Raw genomic sequence first — 23,895 nt, forward strand, 5'->3', positions numbered from 1 at the left:
TGTAAGTAGGTCTTATTTTCGGAGGATGTCTTATTTTCGGGGAAACAGGGTATCATTCCCTTACTCTTGAGTAGCTTTTATCACATTGCTATACATCCCTAAACAACATTTTATTTTAATTTTTTAATTTATTATTATTATTACTTTATTTATTTATTTTGAAATAATTACTATTATTATTACTTTATTTATTTTATTATTATTACTACTTTAATAATTAATACTTTTTAGTATTATTATTACTTTATTTATTTATTTATTTATTTTGAAATAAATAAATAATAAATTTATTTATTTATTTTGAAATAAATTACTTTATTTATTTATTTATTCTGTCACTCTGGGTAGAGTGCCATGGTGTCATACCCCACAACGCTCAAACTCTTGGGCTCAAGTGATCCTCTTGCCTCAGTCTCCCAAGTCACTGGGACTACAGACGCCTGCTACCATGCCAGCTAGTTTTTCTTTTTTTAGTAGAGATGGGGGTCTTACTCTTGCCTAGGCTGGTCTCCAACTCTTGAGCTCAGGTGATCAACCTGCCTCAGTCTCCCAGAACGCTAGGATTGCAGGCATGAGGCACCAACCCAGGCCACCATTTTTGTTTAGTTTTGCTTGCTTTAGAGCTTTGGAGGTTTATAAAATGAAATCGTACCATGTATCATCTTCTGTGATTTGCTTTCCTCGCTCAACATTGTTTCTCAGATTCATTCATAGGGTTGCAGGCTAATTACACTTCATTAGTTTTTGCCACCACACAATATTCTATGGTGGGAACACATTGCAATTTATCCATTTTTCCCTGATCATGGGCACTGGGTTGTTTCTGGTTTCTTGTTCTGAGGAACAGAGTTGTTGTGATGTTCCTGCTTAAGTCAGGATCGTGTCATGAATGCTCCTGCTTAAGTCAGGATCCCCCTAATTGCCTGGCCACCCCCTGCCCATCCTTGTGGGTGTGTCTTGAGTGCCAAGTCAGTTGCAGTGATCTTCTGTCTAGCCCTGGGCTACAAGGCATTGCCTCAAGTACATTAGCTTTATATAAGTCTCGATAGCAGATAATGTAAGTTCTCCTCACACCACATCTTGCTAAGTTCCAAAGAGGTGAAAAAACTCACAATGAGAATTCAATTTTATACTGTACCCAACAACTGATAGCTTTACAATGATGAGTTTCCCAAAGTGTCCACATGGGGACGCTCTCCATACATGTAGGTGATTTTAATGTTCTTGGGTTGTTTAGGCCTTTTTAAAAATTGTGGTAAAACACATAACATAAAACTGACCACCTTAGTACTTTTCGTATTTTCTTTTTTTTGCCTTTTGTTAATTAAAAAACCTTTTTCATATTTTTTATTTTAGATTAATATAAGGGTACAAATAATTAGGTTACAATGTTTGCTTTTGTTAGGTAAGGCCTCAGTTGTAGTTGTATCCAGCACCCAGGAGGTGTGCCATATACCCTACATTGTGTCCATTAGGTGGGAGCATACTGATCCCCCTTCCTCCTCCCCTCTCCCCGCTTTCTCCTCTCCCCTCCTTCCCCCCTCCTTCCTGTGTCCTGCTCCCAAGAGGTGTGCCATACACCATGATCTTCCATTCTCTTCCCTCCTCCCCTCTTTCCAATTGCTCATTCCCTTATTCCTCCACCCCTGTATTAGCTCATTTATTGCCTTCATATTAGAATTGAGTACACAGGATTCTTACTTCTCCATTCTTGTGATGCTTTACTAAGAAGAATGTGTTGCACCTCAGGCCAGGTTAATACAAAAGATGTAAAGTCTCCATCTTTTTTAGTGGCTGAATAGTATTCCATGGTATACATATACCACAGCTTGTTAATCCATTCCTGGTGGGAATTTAGGCTGTTTCCACATTTTGGTGATTATAAAATGAGCTGTGATAAACAGTCCAGTGCAAATGTCCTTATGATAAAAGAATTTTTTTCCTTCTGGGTAGATGCCTAGTAGGGATTGCAGGATCAAATGGGAGGTCTAATTTGAGTTCTTTGAGGATTCTCCACACTTCCTTCCAAAAAAGATAGTATTAGTTTGCAGTTCCACCAGCAGTGTAAAAGTATTCCCTTCTCTCCACATCAATGCCAGCATCTGCAGCTTTGAGACTGTGATGTGGGCCATTCTCACTGGGGTTAGGGTGACATCTCAGGGTAGTTTTGATTTGCATTTCTTTGATAATTAGGGAATGATGAGCATTTTTTCATGTGTTTGTTAGCTATTCATCTATCTCCATTAGAGCCTGGTGATATGTGGGATTGTTGGGTCTTTTTTTGTTGATTATTTTGAGTTCTCTATAGATCCTACTTATCAAGCTTTTGTCCAATTCATAATATGCAAATATCTTTTCCCATTCTGAAGGTTGTCTATTTACTTCAGTTTTTGTTTCCTTAGCTGTACAGAAGCTTTTCAGTTTAATTAAATCCCATTTGCTTATTTTTGTTGTTGTAATTGCCATGGAAGTCTTCTTCATTAAATTTTTCCCCAAGCTGATATCTTCAAGTGCTTTTCCTGAGAAAAGTTTCTTAGAGGACTTTTATTTTTTCATGTCTTAGATTTAGATTTAAATCTTTTATCCATCTTGCATCATTTTTTGTGAGAGGTGTGAGTCTAGGTTCAGTCTTTTACACACAGTTATCCAGTTCTCCCAACACCATTTATTGAATAGGGGTTCTTTTCTCCACTACGTTCTTGTTTGGTTTATGAAAGATCAGGTGGCTGTCAGATGTTAGTTTCATTTTGTAGTTTTCCATTCAGTTCCAAATGTCATTGTATCTATTTTTGTGCCAATACCATGCTGTTTTGGTCACTATGGCCTTGTAGTATAGCTGAAAGTCTGGTAGGGTGATGCCCCTGGCTTTGTTTTTATTACTAAGAATTGCCTTGGCTGTATGGGGTTTCTTCTGGTTCCATACAAAATGAAAAATTATTTTTTCCAATTCTTGAAAGTATGATGATGGTATTTTAATGGGGATTGCATTGAATCTGTAGATTTTGGGAATTAAAGACCTTTTGACAATGTTGATTCTTCCCAGCCATAAGCATGGTATATTCTTACATTTGTTAATATCCTCTGTTATTTCTTTTCTTAGTGTTTCATAATTTTCTTCACAGAGGTCCTTCACCTCCTTTGTTATGTATATTCCTAGGTATTTCAATTTTTTTGAAGCTATTGTGAAGGGAACTGTGTCCTTGATTAGCTTCTCATCTTGGCTGTTATTAGCATATACAAAGGCTACTGATTTGTGGACATTGATTTTATATCCTGAGACTTTGCTGTATTTTTTGATCACTTCTAGGAGTCTTGTGGTTAAATCTTTGGGGTTCTCTAAGTATAAGATCATATCATCAGAAAAGAGTGAGAGTTTGACTTCCTCTTCCCCTATTTGGATGCCCTTTATTTCTTTCTCTTGCCTGATTGTATTGGCTAGAACTTCTAGCACTATGTTGAATACTAGTGGCGATATAGGACAACCTTGTCTGGTTCCAGTTCTAAGTGGAAAAGCTTTCACTTTTACTTCATTCAATATAATATTAGCTGTGGGTTTGTTGTAGATGGCTTTGATCAGGTTAAGAAATGCGCCACCTATACCTATGTTCTTTAAGTGTTCTAATTTAAAAAGGATGCTGAATTTTATCAAATGCTTTTTCTGCATCTGTTGAGAGGATCACATGGTCTTTGTTTTTGCTTCTGTCAATATGGTGAATTACATTTTTGGATTTGCATATGTTAAACCAGCCTTGCATCCTGAGATGAAACCAATTTGATTGGGATGAATGATTTTTTAATGTCTAGCTATAATATATTTGCTAAGATTTTATTGAGAATTTTTGCATCTATATTCATTAGTGAAACTGGTCTGAAGTTCTCCTTTTTAATTGGGTCTTTTCCTGGTTTGGGTTTCAGGGTGATGTTTGCTTTGTAGAACATGTTGAGGAATATTCCTTCCTTCTCAATTTTTTGTAATAAATTCTGCAGTATGGATAGAAACTCTTCTTTTAAGGTTTGATAGAATTCTGGTGTGAAGCCATCTGGACCAGGGCATTTTTTTGTTGGGAGATTTTTTATTATTTTTTTGATCTCAGTTCTTGAAATTTGTCTGTTCAATAGATCTATTTCTTGGCGATTAAGTCTAGGGAGAGGGTGTGATTCCAGGTATAGATCCATTTCCTCCACATTGTCAAATTTCTGGGTATAGTTTCTTGTAGTACTCAGAGATGATCTCTTGTATCTCTGTGGCATCTGTTGTTATTTCCCCCTTATCATTTCTGTTTAGGTTATTAGAGATTTTACTTTTCTGTTTCTAGTTAATCTCACCAAAGGTTTATCAACTTTATTTATTTTTTTGAAAAACCAACTTTTTGTTTTGTTAATTTTCTGAATAATTCTTTTGTTTTCAATTTCATTAATCTCTGATTAATTTGGTTATTTCTTTTCTTCTGCTGAGTTTGGGATTAGATTGTTCCTCTTTCTCCAATTTCATAAGATGGCTCATCAGTTTGTTGATGCACTTTCTTTCTGTTTATTGAATGTAGGCATCTAATGCAATAAATTTCCCTCTTAAGACTGCTTTTGCCGCATCCTACAGATTTTGGTAACTTGTGTCATCATGTTGTTATGTTTGAGGAGTTTAACAAATTCCTCTTTTATCTCTTCTGAACCCAACTATTTTTCAGCATAATGTTGTTTAATTTCCAAGTCTGTGTTGAGAAGAATGTTTTTGTTGAAGTTGACTTCCACATTTATTGCCTTGTGGTCTGAGGAGATACAAGGTATAATTTATATTCTTTTAATTTTGCTGAGGTTTGTTTTGTATCCTAGGATGTGGTTGATTTTGGAGTACATATCATGGGCTGATGAGAAAAATGTATATTCTTTAGCTTTGGGATGGTGTGTTTTGTATATGTATATTAATCCTATTTGTTCCAGGGTCACATTTAAGTCCTTTGTATCTTTGTCTAGTTTCTGTTTAGAGGATTTGTCCAGTTCTGTCAGAGGGGTGTTAAAGTCCCGAATTATTATGGTGTTATGGCATATCATATTGCTCAGATCCCTCAAGATCTGTTTCATAAATCTTGTAGCATTTAAGTTGGGTGCATAAATATTTGAAATTGAAATGTCTTCTTGTTGTGTTGCTCCTCTGATCAAGATAAAGTGACCATCTTTGTCTTTCTTTCTTTCTTTTTTTTTTTTAGACAGTTTTACTTTGTCACCCTGGGTAGAGTGCCATGACATCATAGCTCACAGCAACCTCAAACTCTTGGGCTCAAGCGATTCATTTGCCTCAGCATCCTGAGTAGCTGAGATTATAGGTGCCCACCCCAATGCTCAGCTATTTTTTAGAAATGGTGTCTTGCTCTTGCTCAGGCTGGTCTTGAACGCATGAGCTCAAGCAATCCACCCACCTCAGCCTCCCAGAGTGCTAAGATTACAGGCATGAGCCAGACTTCATCTTTGTCTTTCTTAATTTTAGTTGCTTTAAATCTGCTTCTATCTGAAAATAAGATTGCAACCCCTCCTTTCTTCTGATTTCCATCTGCTTGAAATACTGTTTTCCACCCTTTAACCCTGAATCTTGATTTGACCTTCAAGACTAGGTGTGTCTCCGGAGACAGCATATGGATGGCTTGTGCTTTTTTGACCAATATGCCAGCTTGTGCCTCTTCAGTGGTAATCCATTGACATTTATTGAAAGAATTGATAAGTGTGGTGGAGTTCTATTTATCTTATTTTGTGAAAGCCCATTGTGTAGTTTTATCCTTTGCACCATTGCGGAAGCTAAGGTTTGACCTTTAGCTTTTGGGTGTTTACTTTGCTGGTGGTCCATTGTGGTGGTCAGTCTTAAGAATAGGTCTAAGTATTTCTTGTAGAGCTGGTCTTGTTATGGTGAATTTCCTTAGCACTTATATATCCACAAAATATTTGATTTCTCTGTCAATTTTGAAGCTTACATTAGCAAGATACAGAATTCTGGGCTGGAAATTGTTTTGTTTGAGAATATTGAAGGTGGATGACCATGCTCTTATGGCTTGGATAGTTTCAGTTGAAAAGTCTGCTATTATCCTAATGACTCTGCCTCTGTAGGTCAGTTGGTGCTTATTCCTGGCTGCTTGCAGATTTTTTTCTTTCATCTTGACTTTGGACAGGCTCATTACAATTTGTCTTAGAGAGGCTCTGTTTGAGTTGAAATGACCTGGGGTACAATATCCATCTGAAAGGAGTGTGTTGGGATCTTTAGTAAAACTTGGGAAGTTTTCATTTATGATAGTCCCCAATGGGGCTTCCATTCCTTTGAGACAGTCTTCTTTCCTTACAGGAATCCCTATTATCATATGTTTGAATGCTTCATGGAGTCTCATAGTTCTCTAAGCACCTGTTCTGCGCGCGCTCTCTCTCTGTGTCCTTTCTGCTTATTTAACTACGGGGGTTAACTTGAAAAGTTTATTCTCTAGCTCTGAGGTTCTTTCTTCTCCATGGTCTAACCTATTTTTCATACTTTCTACTGCATCTTTACATTCTCTGATTGTTTCCTTCATTTCCTTAACTTCTGCCATATCTTTTCTATATTCTACATATCTCTTGTCTGACTTTTGGTTCTGTCTTTCCATTTTCTTGTCCATTCCGTTTATTGTCTTTATCATCCATATTTTAAATTCCCTCTCTGTCAAGTCCATTAATTCTTTATAGATGGAGTCTTTTGCAGTAGCTGCCTCATGGTCCCTTGGGGGAGTTCCTCTGTTTTGGTTTTTCATGTTGCCCCAAATTTTCTGTTTGCTCCTCCTCCTGTGCGTGTGCTTTCTTCTTGTTCACCTCGTTGTCCTCCTTTCTCCTTCTCACTGTCTCCTTTGCTTCAAATTGCTTTGTCTCAGAGCTTAGGTCTTGAAGTGGCCTCAGATGGAGCAAAGCCAAATAAACAGAAGTCCTTGCTCTTGATGACAATATATTGCAATATGTTACTGGGACACCAGGTGGCACTGTTTTTTTTTTAGGAGACAGAACAGCCAGCAACCTCTATGGTCCTTATTCCAAACTTAATTGCCTTTGGTGATCACCTGAGTGTTTCCTCAGCGTTCAGACCCTGTGGGTTTGGGATCTTAAAGCTCACAAGAATCCTTCAGGGTGGGTCTCACAGTGTCCCCTGACTCCAGTTCCTGTGGGGTATGGGAGTCTCTCAGTCTGTCTCAAGAGTGGAGTTTTGATTCCAGCAGGCAGAATTAAGACAGCTGTGCTTTAGGCCCCTGCTAAGACCTTCTCATGACCTTCCCACAATGGCAGCTTCCTGGACCCTGAGACCTTCTCAGTATATATTCCTCACCAGCCCACTGCCAAACCTATGTCAAGTCCACTCTAACCAGCATTCAAATCTGGTTGCTGTATACTGTTCTAGTCTGCCCACTCTCCCAAGCTTTGCATTTAACATGCACCTTCCCCCCAACAACTGAAGACTCCAGAAAGGCTTCCTCCCATCCCAGACCTCTGTGGGCAGCCAGCCAATCCCAGCCGGTTACAATCACTTGCCTAATTCTTCAGATTTCCATCACTCCAGGTCATACACTGTACCCAGCTTACTCACCTCCTTGCTGTGTTCCCTGAGCTATCTATGTCTCTGGGTAAGGTCCTCATGCCAAGTATGGCAGGGTTCTCTCTTTTTTCCCCATTCTAGGAGAGCTCAGCTGAATCGTCCTTCTGGTCTACCATCTTGCTCCACCCTGCTGCTTTTCTGTTCTTGTGATACTTTACTAAGAATGAGTTTCAACTTCAACCAGGTTAATACAAAAGATGTAAAGTCTCCATGTTTCTTCCTATTTCAATGAGCTGGTTTAACCATAATCATTTTTAAACATCTGGTTCGGTACTATTTAGTATTTTTACATTTCTGTGCAGACATCACCAGCAGACATTTAGGCATTTTTTTAAAAATAATTTTTCTTATAACGTTCTTTCATATCTTTTGTTAGATTTTTTCCCCCTTCGTTTTTGAGACAAGTTCTTGCTCTTTTGCCCAGACTGGAGTGCACTGGTGCAATCATAGCTCACTATGATGCTGAACTCCTGGGCTCGAAGGATCTTTCTGTCTCAGCCTCCAAGTAGCTAGGACTATAGGCACCCACCACCATGCCCAGCTAATTTTGTTATTTTAAAAAAACCCTACCTGTAACAAATAATACACACAGAAAAAGGCATAAAATGTAAATGGACAGATTAATCTGTAATTATAAAAGAAACACCCATGGGCCCCTCTACACAGGAATAAAAAGCATGTTGTTAGCTAAGAAGCCATAGGTGTCTTCCCAATCAAGTCCTCCTTCCTTTAAAGGCAATCACTGCCTTCATTGCTACGGTGACCCCTTCCTTTGCTTTTCTTTAGAGCAAAACTGGTTTGCTGTGAGAGGGTTTTAAGTGTGCCTTGAAAATTTTTAAAGATCATTAATTAAATTATTTTTAAAAAACACTCAAAGCACAGTAAATATATTCTTTTTCTTACTTTTCTTTTTCACCAACATAATTTAAGTGTGCCAAAGAAGTTTAAGTATAGGTTCAAGTGTGCTGTGAGAGAAAACAGGTTGAAAAATACTGCTTTAGAGTTTTACTACTTGAGTACTTATCCCCAAACACTCTGGTTTCATTTTGTCTATTTCTGAGCTTCATGCCAATACAACAACACACTTTTAATTCTTTTGTATTGGGCTTCCTTCACTTAATGTTTTGTTTGTGAGTCCTCCACCTTATTGTATATAGTTGAAATTTATTCTGTTTTATCCTGTATAGATATTTCACTCATGAAATAAATTTACAGTAAGTACCACTATTTGCTTATTATTTTATTTTATTTTATTTTTTTAGAGACAGAGTCTTACTTTATTGCCCTCGGTAGAGTGCCATGGCATCACAGCTCACAGCAACCTCCAATTCCTGGGCTTAGGTGATTCTCTTGCCTCAGCCTCCTGAGTAGCTGGGACTATAGGTGCCCACCACAATGCCTGGCTATTTTGTTGCAGTTTGGCTGGGACCTGGTTCAAACCTGCCACCCTCAGTATATGGGGCTGGTGCCCTACCCACTGAGCCATAGGCGCTGCCCTACTACTTGCTTATTGATTTAACATTGATGGGCATTTGAGGGCATCCCATGTTGGACTGTGTTCATTGTGGCATTATTCACAACAGCTGAGCCCTAGAAACAACTTAAGTGTCCATCCATGGATGAGTGGATAAAAAAATTGTTGTCTATGTGTTATCTATATGAACATTATTCAGCCTTTTAAAAAGAAGAGATACTGCCATTTGTGGTGGCACAGACAAAGGTGGAGGATGTTATGCTATGTGAAATAAGGCAGACACAGAAAGATAAATGCTTCATGATCTCACCCATACACAGAATCTGTAAAAGTTAGTCACACAGAAGTAGACAGTAGAATGGTGATCACTTTGTCACCCTCAGTAGAGTGCCATTGTGTCATAGCTCACAGCAACCTCAAACTCCTGGGCTGAAGCCATTCTCTTGCCTCAGCTTCCCATGTAGCTGGGACTACAGGTGCCCACCACAACACCTGGCTAGCTTTTCTATTTTTAGTCGAGATGGGGTTTCACTGTTGCTCAGGCTGTTCTCAAACTCCTGAGCTCAGCCTATCCACCTGCCTTGGCTTCCCAGAGTGCCGGGATTACAGGTGTGAGTCACCTTGCCCAGCTGCTGACATATTTTCCAAGTTAAGTTCATGGCTCACATTTGGGATGACGAGAGAAGAAAACTCACTGGAACCCAATGTCCTTGAAAACATGGGGAAGGGCTCAGGTGCAGAAGTGAAGCCTCAAGCAAAGTGGGGTTACCTAAGAACACCCCCATACTCCCTCACCCTAAAAGCGCTGTGGATAGAAACATCCCTCTCCTGTGCCATTACCTCCACCCTCCTCATGTACAGGGGAGTAAGAGGGGTCATGCCAGTGCCCAGTGGAGTCCCAGCTGGGTGGAATGGTGGGTTGGACGGTCCAGATTTCACTCTGGTTCTATGGCATTTCTCCACAGAAAGAGTTGATGCACAGACAGGTTCTGTGCGAACCTGACCATCTCCCACTCCTTCATATTCCTCAACAGAGTGTGGGCTTGTGCATTTCTGACAAATAACAAGCAATAATAATGATATTTGCACTCCCTGGATACACGTTGACTTGCTGACTGCATCTGTCTGTTTCCAGTGAACTGTGACTTCCCGTCTTTTCTCTGAATATGCCTACCTAGGTTTGATAAGTTTTGATACCTTACCAAATCTATTTCACATTCTCTGTATATGTAAGGTTTTTTTCCCCCAAGTGTGTCCGATTTTAACCAAATTCCTTCCCAAATTCTCACCCTGGAAAGTCTCAACTCCTTTGATGTCCTGCCCTCAATCTTTTGTTCACATCCTACAGGTTCTTCTCTCTTTGGGCCAGACTGAGTCCCGTTGCTACAGAATGGATGCGTATCTATGTGCTAGCTGTGTGTCCACGGGGCCAGCTGGGCAGTTCCATCCCAGCCACACTCTGTCCTCACCTCTCACACACAGTGGTGTTGGAGTCTCTCTTTCTTCTTTGTCTTTCTAGCTTATGGACCAAAGAGTTGCCTCTCTCATGACAAAGACCAAGACTATACTTGCCTTTCAACTTGGGGCTACCTGGGTGGAAACTAAGTGTAATTCAAGATGCCCAAGGAATCAGCACCTTGACAAGCAGATGGGGGTTGGGGGATTGAAGACGGATTTTATTTTGAGTTCAGTGAACCAGGGCATTAAAAGTTGAGCCTCCCAAAAGTTTCTTCCCTCTTCCCAACATCCTCCCCAGCACCCAGTTTTCTGTTCCACCTTCTCATGTCATATGTTTTATTCCAACCCTGAAAACCCAAATGAGAGGCTCAAGGCACAATCTAAGAAAGGCTGTCCTATTCTGCTTCTGAAAACCTGAAGAAACATATTTTTCTGACCATTTGAGTCCATTTCTGCAAGGAGTTGTAAGAGCAAATGTAATCTTTTCTGTAGAAAATAACTTTTGGGGGGATCTATGGTACCCAGTGGAATTTCCCTCCCATATTTCACCCAGATTGGAAACTCCAAGACAGCAGAGGCTCTGTTTCAGCAGTAAAGGTGTGTATGGGGAGAGGAGTGCAATGACTTTCTGGGCTGTCCCCTCTCCACTGATGTACACATTGTCAGCTGCTCTTCTAGATAACAGGAATTAAGCCCCAGATATGTAGACATGGTCCCTATACCCAATGATCTTACAGTCCTCATCTGTAGAGTGTAGAAAATGTTAATACCCACCTCAAGAGGTTTTGAAAGACTCTAATGAGATAATATAAGTAACAGCCTGGGCTTGAGCACACACAGAGTGCCCGACGGCTGTTTGACCTAATAGCGTATGTCCCCAGAGGAGTGTTTGAATGAGCACCTACTGTTCACTATTTCAACAATACAAGACTCTGCAAACCAGATGCCAGGGAATGAAGCCAGGACAAATACAGGAATTCCAGAGTGTTTGTCACCTCCCTGTGTGGGTTTTATTCAGCTCTGCATGCTTTTCCACCCTACAGTATTAGGAAAAAAAAAATTTTTTTTTTTGAGACTGAGTATCACATTGTCATCCTTGGTAGAGTGCTGTGGCATCATAGCTCACAGCAACCTCAGATTCCTGGGCTCAAGTGATTCTCTTGACTCTGCCTCCCAGGTATCTGGGACTACAGGTGTCTGCCACAACACCCAGCTAGTTTTAGAGACAGGGTCTTGCTCTTGCTCAGGCTGGTCTCAAACCTGTGAGCTCGGGCAATCCACCTGCCTGGGCCTCCCAGAGTGCTGGGATTACAGGCGTGAGCCACTGCACCCGGCCTCTCCCTGTGTCTTTTATAAAGACACTTGTCATCGCATTTATTGCCCACCAGATAAGCCAAGATGATATCATCTTTGAGATGCCTAACTTTACTACATCTAAATAAAGTCACAGTCATAGGTTTGAAAGTTAGGACATGGACATAACCTTTTTGTGGGCATATCATTCAACCTTCTAGAACACTCACACAGAAAGACTGTAAATATCCATAAAAGCAGTGGTCCCCACCTCCTGAGTGAAGATTGGTGCTTGGTCCATGGCCTGTTAGGAAGCAGGTCCCAGAGCAGGCAGTGAGTGGCAGGCAAGTGAGCGAGAGAGTGAATGAAGCTTCATCTGTATTTACAGCCGCTCCTGGTTATTCACATCCCTGCCTGAGTGACCAGAGGGGCAGATCCTCACAGGAGCACAAACCATCCTGTAAACTGTATATGCCAGCGATTTAGGTTATATGCTCCTCATGAGAATGCAATGCCCCTACAGCCCCCATCCATGGAGAAATTGTCTTCTATGAAACCAGTCCCTGGTACTCAAAAAGTTGGGGGGATTGCTGTACTAAAGAACCTGTATGAGAATGATCACAATGGCTTTATGCATAATAGCCGGAAAATTGAAACAACTCAAATGTCCATCAACTGTAGAATGATTAAATAAATTGTGATATAGTCAAAAAATGGAGTGCTACATGACAACAAAAACAAACTGTTGCCAAAAGTATCAGCACAGATGTGTGTCCATAAATATGATGTTCAAGAATGGCAAAAGTAGTCCATGGTAACAGAGGTCAGAATCGCGCTTGGCTCTATGACACTGTTTTTCAACCATTTTTTACCTCACGGCACACTTCAACCTATGAACTTCCATAGCACACTTAAATCACCTTCAATCCCAAAAATGTAAAAAAAACAGAACATACTTACTGTGCTTTGGACTTCTCTCAAAAATAATTTAATTAATGCTTTTCAAAATTTTTGCAATACACCACTTGAAAATCACTGCTCTAATGGGTAATGACTAGGAGGGCACTGGGGACTTTTCGAAGTGTTGGAAGTATTCTATATTTGAATCTGAGTGGCAGTGATATTCATATGAAAAATTAATTGTACTCTGAATTTAAGATTTGTACACTTTACAGCATGTATACTTCAATAAATAGTTAAATAAAATTTAATATCAGGCTCAGCGCCCGTAGCTCAGTGAGTAAGGTGCCGGCCATATGTACCGAGGCTGGCGGATTCAAGCCCGGTCTGGGCCTGCTAAACAACAATGACATCTGCAACCAAAATAGCTGGGCATTGTGGTGGGCACCTGTAGTCTCAGCTACTTGGGAGGCTGGGGCAAGAGAATCACTTGAGCCCAAGAGTTAGAAGTTGCTGTGAGCTGTGATGCTATGGCCCTCTACTGAGGGTGACAAAGTAAGACTCTGTCTCAAAAAAAAAAAAAATTAACATCACAATAATCATCAAAGTTATATGTATACATAATATATACCCCTTAAACCATCACCACAAACAAACTAACCAACATAATCCCTCCTCCCCACCCATCCACATTCCCTTCATTCCCAGGACATAAAAGTTTTTATGTTAACATTTTCACAAATAAAAATACTGCTGTAGACTTTCTTTCAGGAATTACACCAGACCAGCAAGGAAAACTCAGACACATAAACGTAGTCTCCACCTCTGGCAGAGCTAGGGGGTATCTGAAAGACCAGAGTGGGAAGGGCTACCAGTATGGGGAAAAAATGAATCCAGGAAGAAGACAAGAAAGAGGGCCCATGCCTGGTCTCAGACCACGTCTGCCAAGCACAACGGGCTCATTGTGATGGGCAAACCAGCAGTCACCGGCTTGAAATACAAGGAGCTGGATGTGCAGCCTGGATGCTGGAACCTTCCTAGAACCTGCTACCACTGAGGTCTGAGGCCAGTGAGGGATGAGGGATCAACACAACACTTATCTGGACAGGAAGCTGCCTGCCTGCCAGCGGGGAGGCTGTGCTCAGCTTGTGCATTGTAAACCGATTTCCTGCTGCCACTCCTGGCCAGCTGGGGCAACAACTCCCACATACACTTAACTCCTCTGAATTGAGAACTTTACTGGAAACCAAAGATATTTCCTGCTAGGCAAGAAACAAAAGCCTCCCCGGGCTCCACACAGATCTCTTCTGTTGGCTCTGAAAGAGTCCCCTCATTCCTGAAAGGGGAATGAATAACTGATGGATTTATGAGTAAGGATCTGGTGTCTGCAACTTACTTTAGATGCATAAAAAAAAATTAAGCAAGTACCATAGAATGTTAATGGGAGGATCTATCAGGGGTCCTCAAACTTTTTAAACAGGGGGCCAGTTCACTGTCCCTCAGACCGTTGGAGGGCCGGACTATAGTTAAAAAAAAAACTACGAACTAATTCCTATGCACACTGCACATATCTTATTTTGAAGTAAAAAAACAAAACGGGAACAAATACAATCACACCGCCTCATGTGGCCCACGGACCATAGTTTGAGGACCCCTGACTGGATCACACAGTTCCTTCAACTTTTCTGTATTTGAAAATTTTCACTAGGCCTGGCACAGTGGCTCACACCTGTAATCCCAGCACTCTGGGAGGCAGCGGTGGGTGGATTGCTTGAGCTCAGGAGTTCAAGATCAGCCTGAGCAAGAGAGAGACCCCTGCCTCTACTAAAAATAGAAAAACTAACCAGGTGTTGTGGTGTTGCCTGTAGTCTCAGCTACTTGGGAGGCTGAGGCAAGAGAATTCCTTGAGCCCAAGAGTTTGTGGTTGCTGTGAGCTGTGACGTTATAGTACTTTACTGAAGGCAACATAATGAAACTGTATCAAAAAAAAAAAAAAAAAAGAAAGAGAAAAGCAATAGTAAAAGAAATTTTCAGATGAAGAATACTTTACTAAAAAAATGCTCTCAGTCAGGAAACTCAACTGATCTAATGAGCAAATAAACAAATTATTTAACTAAATAAGTAAATAAAAATAAAAATAACAAATCAATTACAAATTAACTGGTTGATTCATCCTAAAAAGGAATATTTTAAAAAGCATACCTAGAAACCACAGAATACCAAAGATCAAATAATCTTAAAAGCAGCTGAAAATAAAAGGCAGATTACCCACACAGAGCCAAAATTAGACTTACTGCTAATTTCTCAATAGCAAAAATGGGAGCAAAAAGAAAGCAGAATAATCCTCGTGCCTTCCATGTGCTGAGACAAACAACTGTTGGTCTGGAACTGCATTCCCAGCAAGCTTTCAGGATGAAGATGAATTATACATACTTTCAGAGAAAAACTGAGATATTTTGCCAGGAACATATCCCTACTAAAGGAAATCCTTTGTTTTTTTTAAATGTCAGTTAATGTGTGGGTACAAACAACTAGGTTACAATGTTTGCATTGTTAGGTAGAGGTCCTGTTAGTAATTGTGTCCTGCACCCAAGAGGTGTGCCATATACCCTGACATTGTGCCCATTAGCGGGGAACACACCCATCCCCCTCCCCCCTCCTTGTCTCCCTTCCCCCAACTTGAATTGAATTGACTTTTTCTTTTATGTGGGTGCGTATTAGTTCATCTACTGGCTTCATAGTAGTATTGCATACATTGGATACTTGATTTTCCATTCTTGTGATTTTTTTTTTACTAAGAAGAATGTGTTTCAACTCCATCCAGGTTAATACAAAAGATGTAAAGTCTGCATCTTTTTTCATGGCTGAATAGTGCTCCATGGCATACATATACCACAGTTTATTAATGCATTCATGGGTTGATGGGCATTTAGGTTCTTTCCACATCTAGGCGATTGTAAATTGAGATGCAATATAAAATCGAGTGCAAATGTCCCTATGACAAAATGATTTTTTTTTTCTTCTGGGTAGATGCCTTAGTGATGAGATTGCAGGATCAATGGAAGGTCTTATTTGAATTCTTTGAGGATTCTCTGTATTTCAATCCAAAGAGTCTGTATTAGTTTGCAGTCCCACCAAGAGTGTAAAAGTGTTCCCTCCTCTTCACATCCATCCCAGCATCTGCAGCTTTGGGACTTTGTGATGTAGGCTGTTCTCACTGGGGTTAGGTGACATCTCCGGGTAGTTTTGATTTGCATTTCTCTGATGATTAGCTGACTGAAGGAAATTCTAAAGAATTTATCTCAGCAGAAAGAAAAGTGATATCAGAAGGAAGACATGGGAAGTAAGACAGAATAATAAGCAATAAAAACTAAATGTGTGGGAAAATCTAAACAGTGATTGGCTTGGCCTGTTTTCTGTTGCTATAACAGAGTGGGCCGTTTCTAGTGATGAGAAATTTAGGTAGCCCACAGTTCTGTAAGCTATCCAAAAAAACAGGATAGAACTAAAATATACAATGATATTAATAGTCTTACATTCATGATGGATGACTGGAATTGAAGTTTTCTGAAGTTGTGTTATTCCAAGAGAATAGAGATGCTGGTAAGAAACTTTGATACATTAAACATGGATCTAAAATAATAGAAAGAGAATATGCAACACCTAAACTCATAGAGGAAAGAAAATGGACAAGAAAAAAATCATTTTATCATAGGGACATTTGCAATCAATTTTATATCAGAGCTCAATTTACAGAAGAAGGCACCCTCAATCCAGACGAAGGCACAAAAAGTGAAGTAAGAAACGTGAGGGTAAATGGGATACAGAGAAAGTGCATAAAATGTTATGGCTGAAATATACACATCAATAATTATAATGCAAGGAAATGGACTAGCTGCTCCAGTTAAAAGACAAACATTGCCAAACTAGAAGAAAAAAATAGCTAATCTAGCTACAGGCTGTGTACAGACAAGTAACTGTCACATAAGGATAAATTCTGAAAGTAAAAGAAAGAAAGATTTATAAGGAAAATACAAAAAAAAGTAGTTTAACTATAATATCAGACAAAAAATACGTTAATGCAAAAAAGATTTTTAAAGGTAAAGATAGCCGTAACAATATAAAAGTTCAATTTACTTTCAGGAAAATATAATTCTAACCTTATATGCACCAATGAACAAATAGTATCCAGTAAGGAATGAATATATAGTCTTTTTAGCACACATGGAATATTTACAAAAATTCACAAAATTTTGAAAAGGTAAATCAAGATAAAAAAGATAGGGTGGTGCCTGTAGCTCAGTGGGTAGGGCTCCAGCCACATACACCCAGGCTGGCGGGTTCGAACCCAGTCGGGGCCAGCTAAACAACAATGACAACTACAACAAAAAAATAGCTGGGCATTGTGGTGGGCACCTGTAGTCCCAGTTACTTGGGAGGCTGAGGCAAGAGAGTTGCTTAAGCCCAAGAGTTGGAGGTTGCTGTGAGCTGTGATGCCACAGCACTCTACCCAGGGCAACACAGTGAGACTCTGTCTCAAAAAAGAAAAAAAAAAAGATAAGGCACAAAAACCCAAATTACGAATAAATAAAAGGATAAATGTGCCTGTGCTACAGATTTTAAAATGATAATTAGAGTACATTATGATCAACATTTTGTCAGTATGTTTGAAAAAAAATTTTTTTTGAGACCAAGTCTCACTATGTCACCCTCAGTAGAGTGCCATGATGTCATAGCTCACAGCAGCCTCAAACTCTTGGGCTTAAGCAATTCTCTTTCCTCAGCTTCCCAAGTAGCTGGGACTACAAGTGCCCACCACCACAATCGGCTGTTTGTTTGTTTGTTTTTAGCAGGCTCCAGCCAGGTTTGAACCCACCAGCCCTGGTGCATGTGGTAGGCACCCTAAATGCTGAACTATGGGCACCAAACCACGTTTGAAAATTTAGAAGCAACAAACCAGTTCCTGGGAAAACATAATTTACTAAAATACATTCAAGACAAGACACAAAATGGAAATGGTCATATAACAAATAAATCAAATAAGTTGCATTATTGGTTTAAAATTCTGCCCCCTGCAAACTTTATCAAACTATATACAGATGGTGCCAAAAAATGTATACAAATTTTAAGAAAGAAAAAACTGTATTAAATTTATAATACTCAAGTCATGTTTAACTTCTGCAATTACAAGAGGTGCTCAATGTGACTTGTATTCATCTTTTATCATTGGTATGTATTAAGCATTACATTTTTTTTTGAGACAGAGTCTCACTTTGTCCCCCTCAGTAGAGTGCTGTGGTGTCACAGCTCACAGCAACCTCCAACTCTTGGGCTTAAGTGATTCTCTTGCCTCAGACTCCCAAGTAGCTGGGACTACAGGCGCCTGCCACAACACCTGGCTATTTTTTTGTTATAGTTGTCATTGTTGTTTAGCAGGCCTGGGCTGGGTTTGAACCCCCCAGGCCCCGTGTATGTGGCCGGCGCCCTAACCACTGACCTACAGGTGCTGAACCTAAGCATTACAATTTTAATACAGTTTTTTCCTTTCTTAAAATGTGTATGCTTTTTTTGGCACTCTCTGTATATTATACAAAAATATTGGCAAAGGTTTTTAAAGAAGTTTCTGCGAAACATTTAAGGTAAAAGTAGTTCAAGTAGTTCTAGTCTTATATGAATTGTTTTCCAGAAAGAAAACTGAGAAACATTTCATACCTCATTTTATAAGGCTAGAATTGCCTTAATTGACAATGTTGTCAATTTTCATTGTGAGAAAAGAAAAGTACACCATAAACATAGAATCTAAAAATCCTAAACAAAATGTTGGCAGACTGTATCCTGCAGTCATATTTATGCTAGGAATGCAAGGATGGCTTAATGTAGAAAATCAATGAATGTAACCCAACACACAAACACATAAAAAAGGATGCAAAACAGCAGTCATCATTCAACATTGATTCATGATTAAAATCTCCTAGCAAATTAGAAATAAAAGAACACTTTCTTAAACTAATAAATGGTATCTAAACTACAGTATTATGCTAAACAGGAAACTCTTAGAAAGTGGAATAAAAGAGAAAAATAAATAATAAAAGAAAAGATAAGAAATTAGAAGGTAAATCCATAAATTCCAAAATGGAGAAAACAGAAAATACAGCGTTATAGAAACTATTAATGAAATATTACAGGAAAAAAAATCCCCACAACTGAAAAAAATTAGAAGAGGCCTGCAGAGTGCCCAGCATAATTGTTAAAATACATAGTCATATTTCAGAACATCAGTTCTATAAGTTCCCAGAGAGGGGGAAAAAAATCCATACAGTTAAAGGATCCTAATCGGAAGGACACTGGAATTTCTGGGGGTGGGAAATTGCTATTTAACCTAGACTTCTATCAAACTATAAATATATATCAAGTGGAAACACAATTAGACATTGTGAAGCAAACAATGTCTCAAAAAATTGCCTCTAAAGCAGTCTTTCTCAGGAAGGTACTGGAAGGCATTTCTACCAAAACAAAAGCGTAAACCAGGAAAAAGAAAATGGAGGCTCCACACCCAGCATGGGAATTATGCAGCTGGCTTAAGAGCAGCCAGTCCAGGTTGGAGGAGAAGAGCTGAGATATTGGAGGTTCAATGATTCAAAGGCAGAAAAAAAGGACAAACTACAGCTATACCTGTAAAAAAAAATAAAAAGGTTGTCTGAGAAAGAAATGATAGCATACAATATAGCTAAGCTCTAACATAATACAATCACTGAACGCTGATTTAATAAAATTGTGAAATAATTTTGGGACGATGGATGGAGGGGAAGGAAATATTTACCTGAGAGGGGAGTGATAAGAGCTTATTCATCATTTTTTAGTAAAAAGTAAATCAATCATATGTAGAAATAAAAAAGATTGTACATAAATAAACCTGCCATTTATAAACATGGAGGCTGAAATAGAAGTGTACACTACAAAAGAAGGTGACCGGCTCGGCGCCCGTAGCACACTGGTTAAGGTGTTGGCCACATACACCGAGGGTGGCAGGTTCAAGTCCTCCCCAGGCCAGCTAAACAACAACAACTACAGCAAAAAAATAGCCGGGTGTTGTGGCAGGCACCTGTAGTCCCAGCTGCTTGGGAGGCTGAGGCAAGAGAATCGCTTAAGCCCAAGAGTTTGAGGTTGCTGTGAGGTGTGACGCCGCAGCACTCTACTGAGGGCAACATAGTGAGACTCTGTCTCAAAAAAAAGAAGGTGACAATTCCGGAGATTGGCATCAGTGATTGGAAGGGATGTTGTAGAGAAGAGGGCTGCTGTGTTTCATTTACATCTTTTGAATTATTTGACTTTTTCTATTGTGTGTATGTATGTACAACTTGGATCAAAATTAAAATTTAAAAAGTTTGCATCCATTAGTCTCAAGAATTCCAAGTCTAAGAATCTAAGTGATGGAAATACTTGTAACACACATACAAGTTTTTATTTCTGGATGTCCAGCATAGTTTGCAATGGGGACAAAGAAAACAGGCTTTTTGTTTTACATCATTAACAAGACATCATAATTAATTGTCTTAATTTCCCATTGCCAACATGCTTGTGTGTACATGGCCAGCCAGTGCTTTGAAGACTTATTTATAACACACTTATAGCACTGTAAACACTTTTGAAAAGTAATAAAAGGGGTGAATTTTATTGTATATAAACTATTCTTCAATAATATTGATTAAGGCTCAGCGCCCGTAGCTCAGCGGTTAGGGCATCGGACACATACACCGAGGCTGGCGGGTTTGAACCCGGCCCAGGGCCTGCTAAACAACAATGTCAACTGTAACAACACACACACAAAAAAACCCACAAAAAAAACTAGCTGGGCGTTTTGGTAGGCACCTGTAGTCCCAGCTGCTTGGGAGGTTGAGACAAGAGAATCACTTGAGCCCAAGAGTTTGAGGTTGCTGTGAGCTGTGACGCCAGGCACTCTACTGAGGGTAATATAGTGAGGCTCTGTCTCAAAAAGTATATATATTCATTAAAATGCACAAAAAGATATCAGGAAATGATATTCGGCAACATGTAGCACTGTCAGAAGACCTAGATAAAACTAATGCTTGTAGGATGTGGCTCAAGGGCAGAAGACAGCTGTTTATTTATATGTCTTTTAATGTTGCACGATGCTTAAATGTTAAATATATATCTTTTAAGCCAATGTGGCAGCTCACAGCTGTAATCTCAGCTATTCAGGAGGCTGAGCTGGGAGGATTGCTTGATTGAGTCCATGAGTTTGAGAACAAGCTGGGCAACACAGTGAGACACAGCTGTCTAAAAAAAAGCAAACACAAGCCAGGCATGCTGGCTCACACCTGTAATCCTAGGTCTCTGGGAGGCTAAGGCAGGTGGATTGCTTGAGCTCAGGGGTTCCAGACTAGCCTGAGCAAGAGTGAGACCACATCTCTACTAAAAGTAGGAAAAATAGCCAGGTGTTGTGGTCGGTGCCTGTAGTCCCAGCTACTTGGGGGAAGCTGAGGCAAAAGTAGCTTCAGCCCAGGAGTTTGAGGTTGCTGTGAGCTGCGTTGATGCCACACACTCTAGCCTGGGCAGTGGAGTGAGACTCTGACTCAAGAAAAAAAAAATACAGTGTATGAATATATATGTGTGTATATATTGTTACACACATGCCAACTAGATATGTTTTAACACTGTGTATACATACACACATATATAAGGTGAATACAGTATATGTGTATATGTATTTATATACTGGATCTAGAATTTGAAAGGCATCTGGAAATACCTTAGTTTCTCAAGCATTTATTTTGAGAAGATTGGAACAATGGCAGTTCATGGTGGATGACACTATTTCCTTTCTTTTCTGTCTCTACGGGTTCTGTGTGTCATGCCCAGGCAGTCATGAACTACCACCGGGTGAAGGCTGGTTCTTGGAGTCCGCTGGTCATACGCAGGGACTGAGACTCACCACCTGCGGAACAAGCTGCCGCACCCCCGGCATCAAGCCGTGGCGGGATGGCTCTGTCCGCGTTGTAAAAACTGTGGTAAGGCGGTGAGTGCTCCCCGGAGCGTTGCCCCCAGTCCCCCTGGCTTGCGACAGCAGCGCATAAGTTGCCTAGCATGCCTTTTAGTGAACGTAGGAAGTCATGAGGTGCGGCATAAAAGCCTAAGAAACTTTTACCCTGAAACCTGTCTGTTCAGTTGAATGACTGATTATTGCCTGATTGTTTTGAGAAACTAAGAATAAACACAGTGACTTACTGATCCACAATTAAACACAGCAAGTATGGCTGTGCCGGACTCAGTGACTCCAAGAGAGCCTGTACAACAGCACGTCCCCACCATAAATGTCAGTGAATTGAAATAGTACATCGAGAGAATGCAGGCACGGCAAACAAGATGTTCCAACATGACACCTCCTGCAGTAAAACTTTACTTAGAAAAACATCTGACTTCACTAATTAGTAAAACTTTACTTAGAAAAATGTCTTACTTCACTAATTTTCATATGTAACACAAATCAATAGAGTAGTTTAATGTTTAATAAACAATTAACTATGAATCAAAATATAGTTACTAATTAGAGTAAAAATATATAGTAGTAGTCAAGTATTATACATAAAAGAATATGTTCAGCTGTTTTTAAAAGAAATCATAAGAAACTGAGACCAATTAAAGAACTAAGAGAAGTTACAAGCCTTGACATTCCTAGATAAGGGGAAGCAACCAGGTGTTACTAATGAAACCACTTCCCTAGAACAAAAACCTTGAAAAAATAAACCACCTCCCTCCAAAGAGCAAAACCTTGAAAATATATAGTGCATGAAAAACCACATATGGAGACACAAAGATAATTGGAAGCACAAAGATAATTTACAAGCATAAGCAAAATAATGATTACATTGCTTTAACCCTGGAAAGAAAATGTATAAATACCAGACTTAAAAATCAATAAAGTGCAGCTACTTTCCTCATCACTCGTGGTGTGTAGTAGTCTGTCAAATCACCCTGCGTCGACCTTCCAATCAACCTGAGCCGTTCGCCCTGAAAGCCCTCGGACTGAGACTCATTCGACTGGCGGGCCGCGGCAGCTGGCGCCCTCGAACAGGGACCTGAAGGACAGGTGATCTTTCTTTTTCTTTCTTTCCTCTCTTTTCAGATTGAAGGCGACTCTCACCAGGGAGCTCGAGTCCCGCCGGTAAAGGCTGACCGGTTAAGTGTGAGTAATCCGCAGGTACCATGAGGCACGCATTGATCAAAGAGGAACGTATATTCAGTGTCATGTTACAGCATTTGTTAGTTAAAAATGGGTTCAATGTGTCCCTCAAACGGTTGGAGGAGCTTATACATTTTCTTATTAAGCAAGGTGCGGAGGAGCCGTACCAAGACTTTATTTCAAGGCTGGAAGAAGCCATTAACAGAATGCTCCCCCCGTCTGAGGGCACATCACTGTTGCTCAAACAGTTAGAAGCATGCATGGATGCCTCACCAGCTATAGCCCAGGGTATGGCTTATGCTGCAGCAATGCAAGGGCAGAAATTTAGCTCATATGTGAAAAACTCCTTCAATAAAGGAGGTAAGGGGCCAACAGCTCCTAGTAACACTTGCTACAATTGTGGCAAGCCAGGACGCATGCAGAAGGACTGTAAACAGTCCCATGCCAATAAGCCGAGGGGGGACCCACCCGGCTTATGCCCTCGCTGTAAGAAGGGCAGACATTGGAGAAATGAATGTAAATCAAAATTTCATAAGGATGGAACCCCCTTGAATGACAAGGGTGACACTGATCCTGAGGATCAGGACGTACGGAAATCTAAAAACTAGTAAAAGGGGCATTCTCCCAGCCCAGGCCCCAAGGGAGAGCAGGCTGTAGCTTGTAAAACACAGCCCTCATCTACTTTAAATCCTCAAGCCCCTGAATTTACTATTCATGACCTTTCACGGGGCACTCCTGGAAGTGCAGATTTAAATTTAGCAAGTGAAAAGAATGTCTTATTATCCAAATGGGACGGTGTTACTTTAATCCCCACTGCAGTAAAAGGGCAACTCTTGCCGGGGACAGTTGAAATTATAATTGGTAAAAGTTCAAATTATACTAAAAACTTTGAAGTTATTCCAGGAGTAGTTAACTCAGATTCAGAAAAGACAACGCAGAAGAAGACGCCAGCGGCTGCTGCAAGATCTCACCCGCCGC

Source organism: Nycticebus coucang, chromosome 10, assembly GCF_027406575.1.
Source record: "Nycticebus coucang isolate mNycCou1 chromosome 10, mNycCou1.pri, whole genome shotgun sequence".
Lineage (NCBI taxonomy): Eukaryota > Metazoa > Chordata > Mammalia > Primates > Lorisidae > Nycticebus > Nycticebus coucang.